This window comes from Lissotriton vulgaris, chromosome 12 (assembly GCF_964263255.1).
Source record: "Lissotriton vulgaris chromosome 12, aLisVul1.2, whole genome shotgun sequence".
In the NCBI taxonomy this organism is placed as follows: domain Eukaryota; kingdom Metazoa; phylum Chordata; class Amphibia; order Caudata; family Salamandridae; genus Lissotriton; species Lissotriton vulgaris.
In genome coordinates, this window is record NC_141700.1 from 251305690 (window position 1) to 251327584 (window position 21895).

Consider the following 21895-nt stretch of genomic DNA (forward strand, 5'->3'; position numbering starts at 1 on the left):
CAATGTGTCAATCTACATCTCCTCATTGGCAAATACACCTTGACCAAAGAGGGTCACGTTAATTTATGCTTTGCTGATATGGGCATTTTTTGTATTTGTCACCCTGAGTGGGACACTTGTTTGCCCAGACATGAGTCCCATGCTCCCCATGACACTGAAGTCAAGCTAGCCTGGCTGATGAGGGGTGCTACCCCGAAACCGGTCCCAGGATGCTTGTTTCCGGTCCAGAGTGGACCAGGCCCCGCAGTTTGGGCTGGACTGTTCCCTTGCAGGGCAGGGTCAAGACTGATTTGCATATTACTGGGTTTAAAGTGGGATGGCATTGGGAGCAAAACAATGATGAATTTGGGCCCAGATCTCTGTATTGGGGTGAATGTTTGGCATGGTTCAGCATTCTGTCCATCAGTTATTCTTTTTGCATTTGCCCAGCACGTTTAGTTTGGTCCACCATGCTAAGCTGTGGCAGTTGCTGATTAAGATGGGTGCTCCCACTGAAGATATTACCTACCTTTCCCAGTTATATGCAGAGTTAACAGCACAGGTACGATATGGACTAAAGGGAGAAGTTACACCACGTTTTAAAGTTACATGTGGGATTCGCCAATGCTGCATTCTTGCGCCGCTTTTATTCTCATTATATCTTAATGGGGTGGAAAAATCCCTGCAAAAGATCAAGGCAAATGCCCCTAAGGTTGGCAACCGTGTAACCCCTGTCTTCCTGTACAAAGACGACGCGGTTCTGTTTGCCAGAACAGCCAATAGTCTCCAGCTTTTGATAGATGGGTTTGTATCGTTAATGGAGGACACGGATATTAAAATGAACTTCAAGAAAACATTCACTATGATTAGTGGGAAAGGGGAGCCCAAAAACAATGCCCACCACATTAAGGGAGAGGCGCTCGCCAAAGTGGAAAGTTTTACCTGCCTGGGCATCCACTTCTCTATCAGCGGACATTGGGGGCAACACCTGAAAGCAGTGAGACTAAAATGTATAAGGTCTAAAATTGGGAACAAGCCCCTTAGAGAACTTTTGAACTTATATAGAAGTAAATGTATACCTTGTGTCAATTATGGGGCTTCTATTTGGGGTTTGATTAGTTGTCTCCATTTACAGATACGGAGAACCTGTTCTTATGGCGTCTATTGGCTGTGCCACGATCGACCTCTACTTACATTGTCCAACATTCATTTGTGGTTCCCTTTTTAGAGGATGGCCTGCAGATTAGTCTGATCACCTTATGGCACAGTATATGGTGCAAACTGGCACTACATTTACTAGGGAGGTGATTGTAGACTGACGAAACCTAGAGCTTAGAGCAAGAATTCCATTGTAGGCCTATGCAAATAACCTTCTAAAGAAAGTGGACGGGCCCATGAGTATTGAGGACCCTGCCAGTATACTACAATTTAGTAAGAAAGATCTACTACAGAAAACCCTGATTGGGATAAGGATGGCTGACAGGGAATCTAAAGAGTGCCCTAACCTCACTGTGTCATAGTATGTTTCAGGCGCGGTACAACAATGTGCAAGGAGCGATCTTTATTGGTTTCTAATATACAGCACAGATTCTACCTCACTCGATTGAGATTGGCATTCTACATTTCATGCTCGCTTTCCTTAAGATGGGGGCTTAGCCCCAAAAGTACCTAAGTGTCCATGCGACGGCAAGTCAAAGAAGTCCACTGTGCACTTTATGCTTTTTTGCAAATGTTAGAGTGACCTAAGGAGACAAATACTGCGACCACTGTTCATACAAGAAGGTCTCATCTATTATAAAGATGCTTTTAATATGATATGTAATCTGTACAATGTGGCTTTGAGTTATAGAGAATCTGTTTCTATCGCCCACGCTGTTCGTAGAAGGAAACTGCTTACACACTTGGAAGCTCTTACTAATGAAGTTGTGCAATGAGGACTCTTGGCCTCCCAACAATCTATTGCCACTGGGTTTGAGCTAGGATTTTTATCACTGTCTATTTTAATACTTGATTTTAAATGGTGCCTGGGCCTGGCCTCCCTCCCCCTTGACTTTAATATATTTGGGGTTTTAAATGGCAACTTTTTGCGCGATATCATCAACCTTAAGTGTGTGTGTGAGTGAGACGAACCATAACATGATTTTTTTGTTAGATTATTTATTGCCCAGGGTTAAATGTTTGCAGCAAAACCTGAGAACTGTCAATGTTCTTGATGAATCTTTGTAGTGACTGTGTGTCTACTACTCATTTTTAGTTTTCACCTTGGCAGAGCATGAGCTGTCTCTGCTAGACATTTTGTATACATACAGTGGGCTTCAAGCCTGCCCGGAGCTTACCATGTTACCATTAGTGTTGCTTTAATTTCCTTAGTCCCCTTTTGTTTTGGCATGCTTGCGTTATGTCCTCTTCTTGTGTTTGCCACCCCCACTCCCCCCCCTCCCTGGAGCATGGACCAAGTACTTTTGGCATTCATTTCTCCGGTTCTTGTAGCTACTTTATTTTGGATGCAACAACTCCATATGAGTGTCTGTGTTTTAAGTCCATCTCCCATATCACTGTCCATGTAGCTTATATTACCTCTACCCTTCCATGTTGCTTCTTTCTTTTCCCTCCCAACCCTCTGCCCAGCAATATAACCAAATGAGCTCATCTATGACAGTGATTAGGTCTGCCGTGTGGCGCATAAGACACATATCCTTGGACTGTAAAGTGTGACTGAGTCTGCTGCCTTCCAAATAAAGAACACTTTAAAATTATTTCTTGTCCCCAAAATATTATTTATTGAGCCATGTTCATCTACTTGGTCAAAAATACGGTGCTCACCAGTGCAGTGGCTCTGTAAAAACACTGACGGAATCCGTTTGATTTGCTTCTATTCTGAGATTAAGGACCCCGTAGAACTTGAACTGAGGCTCTGACATAGGCCTTTGCATTCCTGTATGTCATGGGTCCTCGCAAACATTTGCTCAGGGGCCACAGGGTATGGTCTGTGGTGTGACCGAAGGCCGTACTGATGCCAGCGGGGGTGGCGGTTGGGGGTCTGGGTGGGTCAGGGACTTATAAGGCAGTCTAAGAAAGAAAGAAAGAAATGGACAAGCATTTAGTTTCAGGTTAACTAAAGTTAAGTGATGTAGGTCACTACTGTTGTCACTTCATAACATCATTTAACCTGCAAATAAATGCTTGCCCGTTTATTTAACATTTTTTTCTGAATATTAGTGCTCAGCAAGTAAACAGCAGCGTGTGCTGCTTTTGAGCAGGGGCTGCATGTATAGGTCAAGATGGCCACAAGAGCCCCGGGGCCGTCCTTTGACTATCTCTGCTCTAGGCAACTGCACCCTGCTCTGCACTGCACCAGTCCATTCTACTCCACTCTACGCCACTCTACATCATTGCACTGTATGCCATTTCAACTCTATGCCACTGCATTCTCCATCACTCTACTGTGCCCTACTCTACACCACTATACTCTATTCCACTCAACTCTGCACCACTCTATTCTACACCACTGCACTCTATGCAGTTCCACTACACCTACGCCACTGCACTGTACTGTCACTGCACTCCCATCGCCACTGCACAATATGCCAGTAACTTTCCTCTCCTCTACTCCAATCTGCGCCATTGCACACAACTCTCTATGCCACAACATGACTAAAAGACATTGTCACAGCCAATAGTACTTGCATAGGTGAAGCGTATTGGCTTTGCCAATGCTTGTTCTTTCCCGTTTATTTCCTCTCTCCATTCACACTTCTCACTGTCTCTCTCTTCGCCTCTGTGTGTTCTTGCTGCCCTGGCACCGTTACCCGCTGCTGCTGACTTCGGTGCTGCTCTCTCTTGTGCTGCGAAAGGCTCTGCTGTAATTTGAGTGACAGAAGCAAAGCCACCGCTTAGGAAAGTGTCAATGACTCGTCCAGCTGCAGCGCGCGCTCCGAACCATCGCGTAGACCAGTTACTTTGGAAGTAGAGCGCGTGTCACAGAGAGAACGTAGCATCGCGGCAAGAGCTGCCGCCTTTGGAACTGGAGATCAGGGTTCGAGTCTGGGTTTCGGCTCATCCTGTGATTCCACATAACTCACTCCGCCCTTAAAATACTATAAATAAAGTTAAAAAAAAGAACGTGCAATTAAGTGATCCAATGCCTTTGAGTCGAGTTAGCACTATACCCACCGTGTTGTCTGCGCATCCCTCGGTCCCGGAAAAGATTACGTTGGGTTGAACTAATGTGAGAGAAGAATTCATGCGTATGTACTTTCATAGTGTATACTGCCCGGTAGCAAACTCCAGTCCTGAAGTAAAACTGTGATCAGGGACTTCTGACAAGTGTTCGACGTCCCTTTACAGTGTCAGGGGCACTGCAGCTGGCGTTGCCTGCATTTGTACGTTTCTGTAATACGTCAGCTTCGCTACGATGCGCCTGTGACACTGATGCACTGTCTCTGAGCTGCATTCGTGAAGGGGTCCCCAGCACCGGTTTGGGTGCACGTCCCCTCAGTGACAGCATACACAACAGTCACCGACGTGGAGGAGCAGGCTGCTCCTTCTGACACTTAATGTATAGCTTGTCATCCCTCGCTCGGCTACTCCTGGGGTGATTTGAAACCTGTGAATAAAGTGTAAAGTTAAGAATGATGGTCCATTCGTTGTTGGTAACTTCATGAATGTTTAATAAAGTTACAAGTTACAGGAAATAAAGTACATAAATGAAGAACCCCACCAGGAGCAGTCTGAATGTCGCTCAGCCCTTAACCCAACTGAAACAAAGCTTACTCACATTCCAATCCCAAACATTCCAACACACACGTAACCAGGCTGAGCATCACATTACATCATCTCTCTTTTTTTAATAGTGAAAAGGAGAAACTGAGATGACAAGTTGAGCATCACATTACATCATCTCTCTTTTTATAATGATAAAAGGAGATGAGAAGATAAAGTATTGAGTGGGAGAAACAATGAGGAAGATTGGAGAAACAAATGAGGAAGACTGGAGAAACAAATGAAAGTCTGAAGGCACTAAAGATAAGAAAGACTGAAGGCACTAAAGACGACTCAATCACCCATCTCCCTTTTTCCGAAAACAAACAACCAAAGCACTCCCACGACAAGAACAGGAAGCGACTCAGGTATAAAAATCATGAAAGCTGGCCGGGCCGACATGAAATAATACAAGAGTACAAACTGGAAATAAAGCATGACACCATGTAACATGTGGAAAAGCACAAATGGGTATAAAGGACATTAAATAAATGGGGACACACCACATAAGAAGATGTGGGGACACACCAAAAACAGTATACACATGAAAAAAAATGTGTACAAAAATACGAATGTGTGTTAAACGCATTAAATGGATGGGGACACACCACATAAGTAGATGTGAGGACACACCATAAAAACAGTACAACATGTGCATAAATTGCAATACATGAAATGTACCTGAGAAGCTTAAAAGCTTGTACCAGTGGAGCTTAAAAGCTTGGTGTGGTTAGCAGTACACTGACGAATGCATTTGCATTTCTAAATGACCACACGTAATAAATACCATGTGTAAAGAACAGTGTACAGACAAATGCATTTGCATTTCAAAGAACCTGAGGAGCTTAAAAGCTTGTACCTATGGAGCTTAAAAGCTTGTGTGGTTAACAGTACATAGACAAATGCATTTGCATTTCTAAAGGACCACACGTAATGAATACCATACCAACAATTTAAGAACAATGCACCAATGAATGCATTTGCATTGTTGCGAAGGAAAATACATTTGCCTCTCAAGAAACAACATGTAATAAACTATAAATTTTAAGAACAGTGCACTGATGAATGCATTTGCATTGGTGCGTAGGAGAATGTATTGCCTCTCAAGAAACAACATGTAATAAACTATAAATTTTAAGAACAGTGCACTGATGAATGCATTTGCATTGGTGCGTAGGAGAATGTATTGCATCTCAAGAAACAACATGTAATAAACCATAAATTTTAAGAACAGTGCACTGATGAATGCATTTGCATTGGTGTGTATACAAGTGCATTTGCACTGGAGCCTAACCATCAAATCATTTCATTTCATACATGCCTATATGCGAATCACGAAAGGCTTAAAGTAAACTACAAATTGAAATCACCGTAAAATTCAAATCATTAAGAACTTATGAATAATGTAACTGTAAATATAATGTAAGTGTAGAGCAGATACAGGTAATAGCATCTTCATAAAAGAGGTAACACTTAACAGAACTTTCGACGTCTGCATTATCAATCTCTAATTCACATCATCATCAAAGTGCAACGATGGAAAATAACCATTAGGTGGCAGTGTTGTGACAAATAAAAGTATTGTACTTTGATAAACAGCAGATCGAGGTGATGAGTTTCCAGAGAATCCGTGGAATGCAAGACTGGAGAAAAGGGTGTCAGAGTAATGACGGAAACCGAGTGAAAAGAAGGTTTAATGGTCTCGAATATATTCTGCACTTTGTTTATTGTATGAGGCTTAAAGTTCTGTTCAATAAAAATGAATGAATTGCAGCTCGTGTATTTCTTTGAAGAAGTGCTCTCAAGCGTGAAGGGAATCCAATGATTGATGAGCTGTCACTGGTGTTATCTGATTTCAGGAGTGCGAGCTTAATTGCTCTCAGAAACTTTGAAGACTGAAGAACAATTGCAGAGCAAGTATTTCCTTGAGCTCGTGAACTTCAAACTGTATGCGATAAAGTTAATCATATTTCATGTTCATAAATCGCGCGTTGCTAGGCAACAGTTTAACAATGCCTGAACACTTCCTGACAGATGGAGGCACGCACAGGATTACGTGATGACGTGCAAGAGAAGTCGTCACAGTGTAAGTAAAGTTTGATGCGTGGAGATGTCTCGCGCTGACTTCGAAAGAGGCAAACATCAACGGTAAGAGCGCGAGCAATATCTATGTGCTCTTAACTTTTAAAATAATAGTAAAGTATAATTAAGAAAATTCTCACGTTAAACATTAGGCACACTGCTGCTGACGAAAATGTAAAACTCCCTTCCGCCTGCTGCTGAAGTAAAAGGAACACTCTTTTCTTCACTAAAAAGAGCAGGTCAGGAGAAAGCAGAAAATGAACAGTTGTAATCCGGTTGAGGGTAACTCTTTCACCTTTCCTTCCCTTTACTTAGGCTTTCTTCAGCAGGGCACTGACAAGCTCGCAGGAATTGGCATGCAGTTAGCCCATGAGAAAAACTCTCTTGTGCCCTTTAAGGTTTAATTTTGCGGTTTTCGAAAATACATCTCAGTGCGCTCGAGAAACTCTTTATCAGCAATAAGAGTCCTGTTTCAAACTATGACAGCTTTAAAGTTCACATAAACGCTGCTATGAAAATAACTGGCACTTACTTCTAGGGCGACCGGTGAAAGGTCACTGGTGGGGTTCTGGGTGCCAGTCTGTTTTGAAGGTTTCTTGCTGCAAAGTCCCTTATCTTAAGTTTCTGTTTTCAATCCGTTTTTTTTTTTTTTAAACAAAAGTCTTCTTTGAAATTGACACGGAGGTCCGTTTTAAACCCGTCGCCAGATGTAAAGTTAAGAATAATAGTCCATTCGTTGTTGGTAACTTCATGAATATTTATTGAAGTTACAAGTTACAGGAAATAAAGTACATTAATGAAGAACCCCACCAGGAGCAGTCTGAATGTCGCTCAGCCCTTAACCCAACTGAAACAAAGCTTACTCACATTCCAATCCCAAACATTCCAACACACACGTAACCAGGCTGAGCATCACATTACATAAAGGGGTGCAAATGTACTGCCCAGCTCCCTTCTCAGAGAGTGTCTCCTGCTCAGCCACGTAAACTTCGGCTGCTGGCGGTGCGCACTCGCATCATACCTCTGCTGCTATCTCCTCCCCGCCCCCGCTCATCTTCCGCCCCCGCTCATGTGTGGACGTCTCCTCCACAATCTTCATTCCACTTTACTCCACCCTTGTCCTCAACTATCTTCCACAGGCTTCCCCCCCACCTCTCCTTCGCATTCCTCTCTTCAATGTTTCTCTCCAGGATGCGCGACACTCCCCTTCCTCGGGCCCCTCACTCTCCAGCAAGTCCGCCATCTCGGCCTAGTCGTCGGATGCCATTGCTTCGTCCACGTCCACCAGAAGCCATCCCACCCGATGGCAGTGAATGCCCCTCACAGTGACAGGTGCCCTTGAGGGAGTCCCGCCCACGAGTAAAGACAGCCAATGAGAGCAGCCTCCTTCCAGTGCTCCTGCACTCAAGAGACCCAGCCCTGTCATTCCCACCTCGTTGTGCAGGTGAGACCGCCCGTAGCAGCACTGCCTCGTTTCCAGGACAGTAGAGACGTCACCTGTGACATCCCACCTGCGTAAACCTCAAGTAATACAAATGAGGCCCCTAGTAACTGCCAGGCGCGGTGGCGCGCGCCCTGTGTCCCTGCCGCTGGGGTTGGCCGGGCTAGTGACCGCATGAGGTAGGCGGGTGTTCGATTCCCCTGGGACCAATGATGGTGTCACAATACAAATAGTGGCACTTTGTGGCATATAAAGGGGTAGTCTCCTCTAGAGGTCACTGGCTCGTTTTTATCTTTCTTTATGTTTTACAATCCCTCGCGCTCACATAGTTTTTCATTGTGTACAACTTTTTGAGGAGTTTGCCTTTACATACAAATAATATTTGTTTTATATTTGTTTAAGCATGTTAAAAGCAATGTCAAAAATACATCAGAACTTTTTGCCTGCATCATTTTTTTATCAATTGTTGTTGAAAGATAAATTAGGCCCAAAATTACAGACAATCTAGCTTTATGAAAGAACTTTTAGATTTCAATTACAAAATAACACGTATCAGCACAGTCCCTTTTCTATTGATGATTTTCGACTGGAGTATTAATTTCCCATTAAATGGAAGATTCATCTGTCCTCCTTAGTAGTTTTCATTTATGAGCTACTTAGATTGTTCCACATTAGGTGAGATTATACTTTCTAAATCAATGCAGAGCTATAAAGAGGCATTATTTTCACAAACTTAGAAAAAACTGTGGTCAATAAACAATAAGATCCTAGAAAGATGTGTTCTATTTCACAGACAATCAATCAAATCAATCATGGATTGGTAAAGCGCAACTACTCACCTGTGAGAGTCTCAAGGCGCTGGGGGAGGTGGAGAGCAGATCTGTCTACGTGCTTGGGTCATTCAAAGAGACAGGGCTTGAGGTTCTTTCTGAATTGGGGTAGCGTAGGAGATAGTCTGAGGTGGAGAGGTAGGGTGTTCCAAGTCTTGGCAGCCAGGAAGGAGAAAGACTTTCCTTCGGTTCTGGTCTTGCGGATCCGTGGGGCGGTGGCTGTTGAGGTATGCTGGTCCGGCGCTGTGGAGGGCCTTGCAAATGTGGGTGAGGAGCTTGAAGGATATTTTTCTGTCTGCCGGGAGCCAGTGGAGTTCGAGGAGGTGTTGACTGATTTGTCTGAGCCGGGTGAGGTTGACGACCAGCTGGCTGTGGCATTCTGGACATTCTGGGGCTTGCAGAGGCTTTTCTGGGTAACGTCTGTGTAGCGTACGTTGCTGTAGTCAGCTGCTGATGAGCGCATGAGTGGCGTTCTTTCTTGATTCGGTGGGGATCCATCTGAGAGTCTTTCACAGGAGGCAGATGGTATTGAAACAGCCGAAGGATACTGAGTTGATCTTATGGTCCATAGTGAGCGATGCATCTAGTATAATGCTAAGGTTTCATGCGTGCTCCAATGGGGTGGGGGGAGTTCCTCGAGCAGAGGGCCACCAGGTATCGTTCCATGCGGAGGGGGTAGATGCCAGGATGAGGACTTCTGTCTTGTCTGAGTTGATATTAAGGAAGCTGTTCTTCATCCAGGTGGCGACAGCTTTCATCCCTTCTTGGAAGTTGTGCCTAGTGACTTTGGGTTAATTGATGAGGGAGAGAATCAGCTGTGTATCGTTGGTCAAGATTGTTGCGAGGGGGGCCAGGTAGATGTTGAAGAGGGTGGGTCTGGGAGAGGAGCCATGGGGCACTCCACAGTTGGTCTCTGTCGGTTCCGAGAGGTATGGCGAAAGTCAGACTTGTTCTGTTCTGCCTGTGAGGAAGGATCTGATCCAGTCGAGTGCCCGGGCACTGATGCCAGCGTTGTGGAGTCTATATGTTAGGGTGCGGTGGGAGACGGTGTTGAATGCTGCAGAGAGGTGCAGGAGGACGAGGGCTGCGGTTTCATCCTGGTCGACGAGGGATCGGATGTCGTCGGTGGTGGCGAGGAAGGCGGTCTCGGTGCTATGATTGCTTGGGACACCAGATTGGGAGATGTCCAGAATGTTGTTTGTTTCTATGAAGTCGGCTAGTTGGTTTTTGACAGCTTTTTCAATTACCTTAGCTGGGAAGGGGAGCAGGGAGAAGGCCTGAAGTTCTTATGGTCTGTCGGGTCTGCGTTGGGTTTGTTCAGGAGTAGATTGATTTCTGCCAATTTCCAGTCATCGGAGAAGGAGGCGGTCTCGAGGGAGTAGCTGATGGCGTAGCGTAGCTCAGGTGTGATAGCGGGGGTGACTCTGTGGAAGATGCGGTGCGAGCAAGGGTCCGGTGGTGCTCCAGAGTGGATGCTTTTCATAGTCTTTAGGGTGTCGTCTGTGGGGACGAGGGTCCAACTGAGCAGGGTCTGTCGAGGCTTCCATTGAGGAGGTTGCTGGTGTGGTGGGAAGGTCCTGGTTGTCGAAGTTGTTGTAGATAGTCTTGCTCTTGTGGTGGAAAATGGTGCTGAGTCTTTTGCAGAGGTCTTGGGAGGGTGAGACGTCTGTGGTTTTGCTGCTGGGTTCAGTGAATTCCTTGATGATGGTGAAGAGTTCTATGCTGTTGTGTGCGTTAGTGTTGATTCGGTCTTGGAGGGCCTTCTTCCTTGTGTTTTGATGAGGTGGTGGCTGCTTTAAAGGCTGTGTTGGCTTCTGTCGTTTTGTGGTTCCAACAAGCAAAGCGGTGTGGGGTCGTGGATCCTATGTCAGGAGGCTCTGCGTCTCTGGACTTGGCTGGAACGTCAAGGCATTTCCTTGGTGGTTCAACACTTGGCAGATTCTTTGAACCCCAGGGCTGATGAACTCAGCCACAGGTGCATCATAGATCACGAATGGCGTCTTCACTCGGAGGTGGCACAGGGTCTCTTAAAACAGTGGGGAGAGCCTTGGTTAGATCTATTCACCACCAAAGAGAACGCATAATGTCAGCAGTTCTGCACGTTGGAATTTCCAAGGCGGCACTCGCTCAGCGACACTTTTCGTCACTAGTGGATCTGTGGTCTGTTGTACGGCTTTCCGCCTATACCACTTCTGCCCAGAGTGCTGAAGAAGATCAGGTGCGACCAGGCCCAAGTCATTCTTGTGGCTCCGGACTGGGTTAGAAGAGTATGGTATCCCGAGCTACTCAGTATGAGTTTGGATCCCCCGATCCGACTGCCTCTTCTGTCGCAGCAGCAGGGTACGGTCCTCCACCCAAACCTGTCCAGCCTCGACCTCCTTGAATGGAGATTTAGCAGTGACATCTGATTTCATTTGACTTGCATCCTGAAGTCTGTGATATCATTCTGGCAGCCAGGCGTCCCTCCATTAAATCAGTATACACCTGCAGGTGGAACAAATTTGTGGCATGGTGCACAGCAAAGGCTGTGGATCCCCTTTCTGACCCTCTTTCAGAAGTCCTTTTGTTCCTTCTTTCTTTGGCCTGGCAAGGCTCTGCTCTGGGCACTATTAAGGGCTACCTTTCAGAAATGTCGGCCTTTCTCAGGCTCCCTGATCAGCCCTCTCTTTTCAAGGCCCCTGTCGTAACTAGATTTCTCAAAGGCATTACTCACCTTTTCCCTCCTATTCCATTTGTGATGCCTCAGTGGGACTTGAATCTGGTTCTTACTTATTTGATGTGCGCTCCTTTTGCGCCGCTTCACAACTATCCTCTTCTTTTACTGACTTTAAAGACTGCTTTCCTGGTTGCCATCACCTCAGCTAGGCGCGTGAGTGAGCTCCAGGCTCTTTCCTGTAAACCTCCTTTTCTGTCTGTTCTTCCGGACAAGGTTGTGCTTCGCACTCGTCCTTCCTTCTTGCCAAAGGTTGTTACTGCCTTCCACATCAGGCAAACTATCACCTTGCCCACTTTCTTTGCACCTCCACACCCTTCGGAGGGGAAGAGAGGCTCCACTGTCTGGACCCAAAACATGCGCTCTCATTTTACCTGAATCGCACACAACAGTTCCGGGTGGAGGACCAGCTAAGATGGCTACGTAGGTACCAAGAAAGGTTGAGCTGTACACAAGAGAACTATCTCCCGCTGGGTGAGGTTCTTCGGTTTTCGACTTTGTCCTGTATTCGGCTGCCATTTTGTGTCCGTCGCCATTTTGTGTTGCCCTCACTCAGGCAGCATGGCGAACAGAGTGTTTTTGCTTTTTCCAGCTGCTACGTGTCTCTTCTGTTAAAAAGTAACCCCCTGCCCTTGTTTACGAAACCGATGTCCGGGTCTGGCCGAGTCCCCTAATCCATGTCTAGGTTGATTGATCCCTGTCTCGACTGACTGTTTGGCTCTCCCTATTCTTTCCTTACTTTATCTTATCCGACTGGCCTTCGGTATTCTCTCCTTGTATTCTCTTGTTACACAACTATCCTTTGAGGCACACAAATAAGTCCTGCCACCTGCAAATTGGATTGTAGGCACTAGCACTGATTAATTTGTGGGGAGGGGTGTCACACAGGGTCTGAAAGAAGGGCATATTTGGGACATTTGATAGCTTGTTTTCCAACTTTTCCTATTGGCTAGCCTTGTATGTATTGGGAGTATACGTTGTAAATGTGTGTGCTATAAAAGATTGTGCTACAGCAAACAAATGATGGACGGAATGCTGACAATGCAAACATTCTCCCCAGTCAAAAGATCTGGGTTAAATCCATCGTTCTTTTGCCGACTACGCCACCCCAGTTTGAACCCAGCCATATGCAAATCAGTCATGACCCTGTGCCCCATGGGAACAGTCCAGACCGAACTGCCAGGCCAAGTCCTCCCTGGTCCGGAAACAAGCATCTTGGGTCCGGTTTCAGGGTATGTCACCCTTCATCAGCCAGGCTTGCTTGAATCCAGTGGCACAGTGAGCAAGGGACCCACGTCTGGGCATACCCATCCCACTTAGGGCGAAAAGTGTTACAGCAAACAAATGATGGACTGAATGCTGACAATGCAAACATTCTCCCCAGTCAAAAGATCTGGGTTAAAACCATCGTTCTTTTTCCCACCACGCCACCCCAGTTTGAACCCAGCCATATGCAAATCAGTCATGACCCAGTGCCCCATGGGAACAGTCCAGACCGAACTGCCAGGCCAAGTCCTCCCTGGTCCGTAAACAAGCATTCTAGGACCGGTTTCAGGGTATGTCACCCTTCATCAGCCAGGCTTGCTTGAATCCAGTAGCACAGTGAGCAAGGGACCCACGTCTGGGCACACCCATCCCACTTAGGGAACTGGGGTGAATGTAGGACATTGTTCTGCATTCTGTCCATCAACTGTGTTTTTTGCAATTTTCACCCCGAGTGGGCTGGGTATGCTCAGACGTGAGTCCCAGGCTCTCCACATCACTGGAGTCAAGCTATCCAGGCTGAAGAAGGTTGATAACCAGAAACCGGTCCTTGGATGCTTAATTCCGGTCTAGGAAAGACATGGCTTGGTAGTTCGGGCTGGACTGTTCCCATTAGGCACAGGGTCAAGGCTGATTTGCATATAGCCATTGTCTGACCTAGGGTGGTGTGGAGTGCAAAAAAACGATGGATTTAGGCCCAGATCTTTGTACTGGGGTGAATGTAAGACATTGTTCTTCATTCTGTCCATCAACTGTGTTTTTTGCAATTTTCACCCCGAGTGGGCTGGGTATGCTCAGACGTGAGTCCCAGGCTCTCCACATCACTGGAGTCAAGCTATCCAGGCTGAAGAAGGCTGATACCAGAAACCGGACCTTGGATGCTTGATTCCGGTCTAGGAAGACATGGCTTGGTAGTTCGGGCTGGACTGTTCCCATGAGGCACAGGGTCGAGGCTGATTTGCATATAGCCATTGTTGGACCTGCGATGGGCAAGCCCAGCACAAAGGGGGTAGCTTGGCTCAAGTGACAAGGCAAGTGAAGGCTTTAGTGCTAAGCCGGCTCTGACCCAATAATAACTCTCTGTACAGTCACCAAAAAGAAGGACACCACACCACTGCTGTAGAAAAATACGATTCCTTTATACAAAAACTCTCTGTTGTGAATAGGGTTCAATTGGGAAAGCACATACACATTTCTTTTAGTCACAAATTTCTGGGTTTCAGTTTTGAAATAAATACCATAAATAATATCAGGAATAAATATCACCCAAAAAAAATAGATAGAATAAATATCAGGAATAAATATCATCAATACATAGAATAAATATCAGGGATAAATATCACTTTTGCATTACAGAATAAATACTGGTTCATTTAACTAAACAAACACATGTTCATTCTGGTATCGCTGCCACCAATTAAATACTTCAGAAACATTACACTTGCAATACGTTTCAGTTTGGAAAGATAACTCTTACAGTTTGTGTTGATTTCAATGATAATGCATACAGGCTTCTCTGGGCACAGAATGAGTTTTAGGACTCTTTAAGGTTCACTCGGGGAGTATGCGCGTGTATCTAAAAGGCAAGGGAACACAGTGAATACTTCATTTACACTCGGCTGCCACCAGGGTGAGATCTCTGTTTGCGGGTGGGGTCTAAGCGCGCCTACCGGCTTTGTCACCGCTAGCACTCAGGCGGCACCAGTTCAAAGTCTTTAGACTGACGAACGGGCTGCCGGAGAGGTCACACAATCTTCGCGCTCAGTCAAATAAATGCCGGTTCACAGTTCCTTCACATCGCTGCTCCCCACCTGAAGAAACGGGCCCACCTCACATCGGCTGCAATCGGGAAGCGATTCAGTCAGGGCACAGCACTTCTAACGCCAGCGACGGGGTTCTCAGGGGTTCTCAGGGGCTCCACGGACCTCCCTCCGACTTCCTCATACGGGGGTGGTTCCCGCCCACAACTACAGCTCCTGATTAACTGGGGAGGAGCAGAGACGCTAGTCCCGCCCAACGAAGGCCGGCGTTTCCCCGCCCCGGCGCACCACCTCACTTTCAGTCCGCGCAGGAAGCACTCTACGCCGATGGGGCTCGGAGACGTCCGAGCTCCTCGCTGGAGGCGCCTGTCGCGAAGGGGGCACAGAAGACGATCGCGGTCGCGGCGAACTTGCTCTCGCCTCGCGACACGCAGAGTCTGTCACGATTCACCACCAGGGGGGCGGGGAGGCACACCAAATTGGCCACAGTCTCTTGGGGGTTATGAGGCACTCGCTGGGCAGGCGCTGTAGGCGCAAGGTCACCGCTCACGCAGTTGACTGGAACGCCAGTCAGAATCAATGCCAATGACCTTTGCTACTCTACTGTCGCAGGGTTTCCGTTCTCCCACAGAACTGTGCACAGAGATCTAGAACCTGGGTGAGTTAGGGTGACCCAAAACTCACCTTTGTTTCAGAAATCCCCTTACCAAGCTAGCTACAGTGTCTCATCGGTAGTAATTACTTCCCAATGACTTAGACAATCCAGAACATGAACTTAGGGTACCTCAGGTATCGTGGAACACATGAACACTCTTTCGTTATATAATCATTACAAACCGAAACTGGGAGGCAAAGAACACACGTGCAAGTTTGAAATGTTTATTTTTCAATGCAAAGTTCTCAAACGCAGTATCTTGTATAATACCAACATACATATTATAAAAATCGGAGTTAGCAGCATAGTCACTAATCCATAATAAGCAAAAGGTGATAGCATGTTATGATGCAAAAATCTATAGAATTCTGTATCACCTATATTTCGCGCACCCTATTCAGTATATTATATTATATCTAAGAAGGTCTCGTTTGGGTTCTAGCTGGGCGGGCCCATACCTCTAATTCTCAGTAGGAGTAGATCACATCAACAGCTACCAGCTCTCTGCATGCGAAGCATCAAGTGTGTTGTTTCATTCCCTGTAACTCTATCTTAAACCCGCGTAGAGCCCAATGTTGGCAGCAACATTATTTGTGTTATGTCTAACGTGATGCGAGGATCAGGCCTTCAGCAACCTTGTGTTAGGTTATTCTTAGAGTGTGCAGTTCTCGGTGTGCAGACAGTTGTACCAAGTGTACCAAGCACGACTGATACCAGAGCAATAACATATTATTCTCAAATAAATCACATCTTTCGTCTAGGTTGAAAGCTACAATAACAATTAGGTGTCGTGTGCAAACTGAAGCTGAAAGAAAATATGACGTTTAAACATTTAATAAGCTCATGCTAACTTAACACAATATATAGAAACGTAGTAACCATATGACACCCCCCCAATGATCCGAGGACGGTTAAAAAAAGAAAATATAAGCCAATACCCTATGAGAGGCAAAACATGAAAGCAGAGTTCAATGATATTGAGCCAAGCTAAATGTATGTAAATGTATATAAGATTTTAATAACAAAAACATGTATGAATGCCTATAGTGGCCACACAAAAATATAAAAATTCGAACTTAAGGCCTACTCCCAGTTCATAGGCCTAGAACATATGAAAGTCGAATGTTCGTAATAAAAAAGGCACCATTCAGAATTACTAAAAAGTCACGTGCCATAATAATGAAAGTCTTCAAAGTCACTCACGGGTTGAATGAATATGCAAAATAGGTAGCTACAGCTTCCAACATGAAATCACTGTCATCATCGAAAACAGTTCAGCCATCCAATTAAGCAATGGGAAAGAACATACGTGCTCCTCCAACACTGATTCCTCTAGCAACATCAGAGGACAACTCAGTGGGTTCTCGAGAACGCTAAGTGCCAGAAAGTCATGCGCCGCTGCGAATATGTCCCACTGACCCATTAGTCCATGCATCGCTGCCACAGCCATAACCCTTTCGCCAGAACAAACCAACTCGTGAGCAACTACAGGGCTCATCAGCTGATCAAAATTGACGTCAGGTGAAGTCGGTAAGCAGAGACACAAATCAATGGCCCAGTCGAAATCACAGCTCAGGCAATGAAACACAGGCTGGACACATGTGAAATAGGAAAATCTGAACGATAATCCAAACGCTGTGCTTAAAGTCGCAAGCGGTAAGGAGCCATAGTATTCAAGCATCCGGTTGCGAAACAGCATCAGTAGGGGCTGAGCGTTTCCTTGCGCAGGATGGGCATCCATGTTTTAGAAAGCAAAATATCACCAGAACGCCTGCAGCCAAAGCCAGCAAAACAGGAAATCCGCCAAACAGGCTTGCGAATATAGAATGAAAGAACGCAGGGATAATACCAAATACTTTTTCAAACGTAGTCACGAGACCACTGCTAACCAATTTAAACAAGCATTGGAAATGCAATAGGGCTCGCATTAGGAAAGTTTGAGCTATTGGTATTATAAATGAATTTTTTTTATTTATGTGTTTTTTTTTAAATAGCTAAATTAATAGCTTTGTCATTTACAATGCCAATAGTTATAACTTTCGCAAATGTGACACCTATAGCATTTGTAATGCAACATGTTTTGTATTTACGTGACTTAGATGTATTGATATTACAAATAACAATGGCTTTTAATTTTTAAAAATAATTAATACTTAAATAATTTATTTAATTTGTAATGGCAATAGCTTCAACTTTTGTAAATAACTTTTGTGAAGATTATGTTCAGTGTTTTTTATTGTGACGAAAATTCAAGAACAGAAGTGAAATATTAACATCTTTTTGTGATTTGTAATAAAGCGTGAAAGCTTGAAAACAGCTTGAAACATTGAAAGAACATATTTGAACCAGTGATGCTGTGGTTGCGCTGAGTGATGCTGTGGTTGCGCTGAGAGATGCTGTGGTTGCGCTGAGTGATGCTGTGGTTGCGCTGAGTGGTGTTTGCATCAGTGGAGCTTAGCGGGTGCATCAGTGGAGCTGTTTGGGGGGTGCATTGGTGGAGCTTAGTTGGAGCATCGGCGGAGCTGTGTGGTGGGTGCATCGGTGGAGCTGTGGTGGGTGCCTCGGCGGAGCTGTGTGGTGGGTGCATCCGTGGAGCTGTGTGGTGGGTGCATCGGCGGAGCTGTGTGGTGGGTGCATCGGCGGAGCTGTGTGGTGGGTGCATCGGTGGAGCTGTGTGGTGGGTGCATCGGTGGAGCTGTGTGGTGGGTGCATCGGTGGAGCTGTGTGCTGGGTGCCTCGGTGGAGCTGTGTGGTGGGTGCCTCGGTGGAGCTGTATGGTGGGTGCCTCGGTGGAGCTGTGTGGTGGGTGCATCGGTGGAGCTGTGTGGTGGGTGCATCGGTGGAGCTGTGTCGGTGGAGCTGTATGGTGGGTGCATCGGTGGAGCTGGGTGGTGGGTGCATTGGTGGAGCTGTGTCGGTGGAGCTGTGTGGTGGCTGCATCGGTGGAGCTGTGTGGTGGGTGCATCGGTGGAGCTGTGTGGTGGGTGCCTCGGTGGAGCTATGTGGTGGGTGCCTCGGTGGAGCTGTGTCTTGGGTGCATCAGTGGAGCTGTGTGGTGGGGTCATCTGTGGAGCTCTGTGGTGGGTGCATCGGTGGAGCTGTGTCGGTGGAGCTGTGTGGTGGTTGCATCAGTGGAGCTGTGTGGTGGGTGCATCGGTGGAGCTGTGTCGGTGGAGCTGTGTGGTGGGTGCATCGGTGGAGGTGGGTGCATCAGTGGAGCTGTGTGGTGGGTGCCTCGGTGGAGCTGTGTGGTGGGTGCCTCGGTGGAGCTGTGTGGTGGGTGCATCTGTGGAGCTGTGTAGTGGCTGCATCGGTGGACCTGTGTGGTGGGTGCATCGGTGGAGCTGTGTGGTGGGTGCATCGGTGAAGCTGTGTGGTGGGTGCATCGGTGGAGCTGTGTGGTGGGGGCATCTGTGGAGCTCTGTGGTGGGGGCATCTGTGGAGCTCTGTGGTGGGGGCATCTGTGGAGCTCTGTGGTGGGTGCATCGGTGGAGCTGTGTCGGTGGAGCTGTATGGTGGTTGCATCAGTGGAGCTGTGTGGTGGGTGCCTCGGTGGAGCTGTGTGGTGGGTGCATAGGTGGAGCTGTGTGGTGGGTGCATCGGTGGAGCTGTGTGGTGGGTGCCTCGGTCGAGCTGTGTGGTGGGTGCCTCGGTGGAGCTGTGTCTTGGGTGCATCAGTGGAGCTGTGTGGTGGGGTCATCTGTGGAGCTCTGTGGTGGGTGCATCGGTGGAGCTGTGTCGGTGGAGCTGTGTGGTGGTTACATCAGTGGAGCTGTGTGGTGGGTGCATCGGTGGAGCTGTGTGGTGGGTGCATCTGTGGAGCTGGGTGGTGGGTGCATCTGTGGAGCTGGGTGGTGGGTGCATCTGTGGAGCTGGGTGGTGGGTGCATCTGTGGAGCTGGGTGGTGGGTGCATCTGTGGAGGTGTGTGGTGGGTGCCTCGGTGGAGCTGTGTGGTGGGTGCTTCAGTGGAGCTGTGTGGTGGGTGCATCGGTGGAGCTGTGTGGTGGGTGGCTCGGTGGAGCTGTGTGGTGGGTGCCTCGGTGGAGCTGTGTGGTGGGTGCATAGGTGGAGCTGTGTGGTGGGTGCATCTGTGGAGCTGTGTGGTGGGTGCCTCGGTGGAACTGTGTGGTGGGTGCATCGGTGGAGCTGTGTAGGTGGAGCTGTGTGGTGGGTGCCTTGGTGGAGCTGTATGGTGGGTGCCTTGGTGGAGCTGTGTGGTGGGTGCATCGGTGGAGCTGTGTGGTGGGTGCCTCTGTGGAGCTGTGTGGTGGGTGCATTGGTGGAGCTGTGTCAGTGGAGCTGTGTGGTGGGTGCATCGGTGGAGCTGTGTGGTGGGTGCCTCGGTGGAGCTGTGTGGTGGGTGCATCGGTGGAGCTGTGTGGTTGGTGCCTCGGTGGAGCTGTGTGGTGGGTGCATCGGTGGAGCTGTGTGGTGGGTGCATCGGTGGAGCTGTGTGGTGGGTGCCTCGGTGGAGCTGTGTGGTGGGTGCATCGGTGGAGCTGTGTAGGTGGAGCTGTGTGGTGGGTGCCTTGGTGGAGCTGTATGGTGGGTGCCTTGGTGGAGCTGTGTGGTGGGTGCATCGGTGGAGCTGTGTGGTGGGTGCCTCTGTGGAGCTGTGTGGTGGGTGCATTGGTGGAGCTGTGTCAGTGGAGCTGTGTGGTGGGTGCATCGGTGGAGCTGTGTGGTGGGTGCCTCGGTGGAGCTGTGTGGTGGGTGCATCGGTGGAGCTGTGTGGTTGGTGCCTCGGTGGAGCTGTGTGGTGGGTGCATCGGTGGAGCTGTGTGGTGGGTGCATCGGTGGAGCTGTGTGGTGGGTGCCTCGGTGGAGCTGTGTGGTGGGTGCATCGGTGGAGCTGTGTGGTTGGTGCCTCGGTGGAGCTGTGTGGTGGGTGCATCGGTGGAGCTGTGTGGTGGGTGCATCGGTGGAGCTGTGTGGTGGGTGCCTCGGTGGAGCTGTGTGGTGGGTGCATCGGTGGAGCTGTGTAGGTGGAGCTGTGTGGTGGGTGCCTTGGTGGAGCTGTATGGTGGGTGCCTTGGTGGAGCTGTGTGGTGGGTGCATCGGTGGAGCTGTGTGGTGGGTGCCTCTGTGGAGCTGTGTGGTGGGTGCATTGGTGGAGCTGTGTCAGTGGAGCTGTGTGGTGGGTGCATCGGTGGAGCTGTGTGGTGGGTGCCTCGGTGGAGCTGTGTGGTGGGTGCATCGGTGGAGCTGTGTGGTTGGTGCCTCGGTGGAGCTGTGTGGTGGGTGCATCGGTGGAGCTGTGTGGTGGGTGCATCGGTGGAGCTGTGTGGTGGGTGCCTCGGTGGAGCTGTGTGGTGGGTGCATCGGTGGAGCTGTGTAGGTGGAGCTGTGTGGTGGGTGCCTTGGTGGAGCTGTATGGTGGGTGCCTTGGTGGAGCTGTGTGGTGGGTGCATCGGTGGAGCTGTGTGGTGGGTGCCTCTGTGGAGCTGTGTGGTGGGTGCATTGGTGGAGCTGTGTCAGTGGAGCTGTGTGGTGGGTGCATCGGTGGAGCTGTGTGGTGGGTGCCTCGGTGGAGCTGTGTGGTGGGTGCATCGGTGGAGCTGTGTGGTTGGTGCCTCGGTGGAGCTGTGTGGTGGGTGCATTGGTGGAGCTGTGTGGTGGGTGCATCGGTGGAGCTGTGTGGTGGGTGCCTCGGTGGAGCTGTGTGGTGGGTGCATCGGTGGAGCTGTGTGGTGGGTGGCTCTGTGGAGCTGTGTTGTGGGTGCCTCGGTGGAGCAGTGTGGTGGGTGCCTCGGTGGAGCTGTGTGGTGGGTGCATAGGTGGAGCTGTGTGGTGGGTGCATCGGTGGAGCTGTGTGGTGGGTGCCTCGGTGGAGCTGTGTGGTGGGTGCCTCGGTGGAGCTGTGTCTTGGGTGCATCAGTGGAGCTGTGTGGTGGGGTCATCTGTGGAGCTCTGTGGTGGGTGCATTGGTGGAGCTGTGTCGGTGGAGCTGTGTGGTGGTTGCATCAGTGGAGCTGTGTGGTGGGTGCATCAGTGGAGCTGTGTGGTGGAGCTGTGTGGTGGGTGCATCAGTGGAGGTGGGTGCATCAGTGGAGCTGTGTGGTGGGTGCCTCGGTGGAGCTGTGTGGTGGGTGCCTCGGTGGAGCTGTGTGGTGGGTGCATCTGTGGAGTTGTGTGGTGGCTGCATCGGTGGACCTGTGTGGTGGGTGCATCGGTGGAGCTGTGTGGTGGGTGCATCGGTGAAGCTGTGTGGTGGGTGCATCGGTGGAGCTGTGTGGTGGGGGCATCTGTGGAGCTCTGTGGTGGGGGCATCTGTGGAGCTCTGTGGTGGGGGCATCTGTGGAGCTCTGTGGTGGGTGCATCGGTGGAGCTGTGTCGGTGGAGCTGTATGGTGGTTGCATCAGTGGAGCTGTGTGGTGGGTGCCTCGGTGGAGCTGTGTGGTGGGTGCATA